Genomic DNA, 2,734 nt, shown 5'->3' on the forward strand with positions numbered 1-2,734 from the left:
TTACATCTCATCAGGAGAATGTTTTGGCTCTAACTCCCTTGGTCTCACTGGACTTGGTCTTCTAGAGCTGGAAGGATTCTATAGGCACAAATGCATGCAAGGCCAGAGGATGCTCACATGACCTGGAGATGGCACTCTTACCTGGCCTCAGGTTAGTGTAACCTAGCAATTTGGAGAATTAATTTCTCTTTTCTTCTTCCTCCTCCATGGAGTTGAGGAGAGCCTCTAATTTAGAAGACATTATCTACACCTCTGCTTTATTAAACTATTCCATTCTGTACCAGGATTAAAAAAATGTCCTTGCCAAAACATGCCTGTTCCACTCGGTGTGTTGGCTGATAGGGAAGAGCAAGCAGCCTTGGAAATACATTGTTCATCATCAGAAAGGCCAGGCAGTGAAACACTGCCTATCCCCAGCAGTTTCTGGAGCAGATTATCAGAACATCAGTGTTTTGTTGATGCTGTTGTGTCTTTTTCCCTGCCAGAGAAGTGATAGCAAGGGAGGGCCTGGTAATTGTTTAGTTCTATCATAGCTAGGAAGGGAGCAGGGCCATACTTCATTCTTGGTTTTTTATAATAAGCTCACTCAGTTTGCTCTTCCTGTATATTTCTTTGCTTTGTGTGTGAATTTAGCCCTCTAGAAGTACCAGCAAACGTTTCTGCACACCTGCAGAGTCAGTTCACTGTGGGTAGCTCCATAACTAGATCTTGGCTCTGTCCTGGAAAGATGTTCTGTAGCAGGAAGGATTCAAGGTTTATACCTGACCTGCCATTCCATCTTTAGCCCCTGCCTTCTCTGCAAGCATCTCCAGTGCTATCTGCAACTGTGATTCCACAGTCATGGTACAAGGTCAATATAATCCCAGTTCTTCTGGCAGGACAAATTTGATTTTTTCACTCTGTTACACATGACTGCATTTCTGTTGGATTAGCCCATGCGTGTAGCTCAGACTTTAAGCCAGTTTACACTTTTATGTCAGCTTATACACTGCCTGGGGGAGGACAAGCAATACCTGATCCAGTGTGAAGTTAGAGCAGGGCAGACAGATGATGTACACCTTCCTTGGCAATGTGGTGCTTTGTCTGGGACTGTCCTCCCAGCTGGGGAGAGTACAGAGTTTGAAACAGGACCTAATTCTATATTCTACTGAGTTCCCTTTAAGAAGCATAAACCACCCTCCGCTCTAGTGACTGCAGCAAAGGTGGCTTTTACTGAATATTTATATCACTTTTTTATTATTCTCACTCCACAGTTACAGACAGGATTAGGATGGAGGCAGGAAATGCTTAGTACCATCCTGGATCTGATCCATGGTGACAGAGAACAATAAGGGCACAGCTCAGGGGTTGTGAAAGAGCCAGGGACTGGGGACAGGCAGGAAATCTACTCTATCATTTATCATTTCTGTTCCATGACCCCTTACCAAACATCAGCAAAGATCTCTTTTGCTCTCCAAAGAGCAGGAAGTCAATTTACAGGAGGGGAAGGAAGCAGAGGCAGGGAGAGAGGAAGGCTCTGTTTTCCAAATGAGGCTATCCATTTTGGATAACTCTGTTTCCTCCTAAAACATGCACCACGTTTGTGTGAGATCCTGTGTGTTGCCAGAAGAGAGCCAGAAACAGAACCCAGGAGACCAGATTGCCTGAACAGGGGGTGCAGCATCACATCCCAAAGCAGCTGGAGGTACAATCCTCTTATCAAAGGCAGGGAGGAATCTGCAGGGGTGGTGCCAGCTGAAATAGTTAATGGAAGAAAATATTCACTTAATCCTTAATTATTTAGAACCAAAGTCAATTTTGCAGTTCCTCTGGCAGGTTTCTCTGGTCATCAGGGCACTGGCAATGAGTCTTTCCCAGCAATCCAGCTCTCGATCAATCTCTCTATAGGCTAATGTGTCACTGCGAGGTTGGAGATAGCTGTGTGTCAGGACAGAAGCTGAGCACGGCAGAATTTATCCATGCTCTTAAACTTTACTTTTCCTCGCCCTCCTCTCAGAGCGATAATAAAAATAAAGACACATAAACTCATAAAGTAAGAATAATGGCTTCATCCTGCTGAGGGACTGTATTTTGAGATTTGGGCTGGCTTTCATCGTAAGTGCTGCTGACTTGAAGAAATTCTTTTGATCATCTAAACCTTGGCTGGAGTAAATTGCCAAATCCCATCAGATTCCTTGGGATTTACAACACAAGCTGAATGAAAGATTTATCTGTGGCCCACCAGGCCTGCATGGCCTTTCAGACCTCTGTTATCCCCAGAGGCACAGGGCAGAACTGGAGGAATCATCTTTAACCCCTCATCTATTGTGCAAAGCTCTGAGAAGGTGTAGGGATCACCTGACCCTACTCGGGGCACAAGGATAATTTCTAATGGAAGGAGGTCCTGAACTAGGACACTCCGGCTTCCCTTGGAGAGGGGAGATCTTTTTGTGCAAAGCCCAGCCCTGGAGGGACAGGGCAGCAGTGTGTAGGAAAAAGGAATTCATTCTGAGCAACACTCTGCCAGATTTGTTTGCCTTAGCTCTCTACTTTTTTGCTTTCTCCTCCTGTCCATACTTTTAACATCACATGAAGGTTTGGGAGTAGTGGGGATAGCTTATGTGTTATTAATGCTTGTAACCAGTGGCCAGGCTAACCAAGCCATTACAAAGTCAGCTCCATTTCATGCCCTCTTTCCAGTTTCTCTGGCTTGACTTTTCTGCTCTATTTGTCTGAAATGAACAGAGATGAAGTG

This window comes from Antrostomus carolinensis, unplaced genomic scaffold (genome assembly GCF_000700745.2).
Source record: "Antrostomus carolinensis isolate BGI_N321 unplaced genomic scaffold, ASM70074v2 scaffold19066, whole genome shotgun sequence".
Taxonomy (NCBI): Eukaryota; Metazoa; Chordata; class Aves; order Caprimulgiformes; family Caprimulgidae; genus Antrostomus; species Antrostomus carolinensis.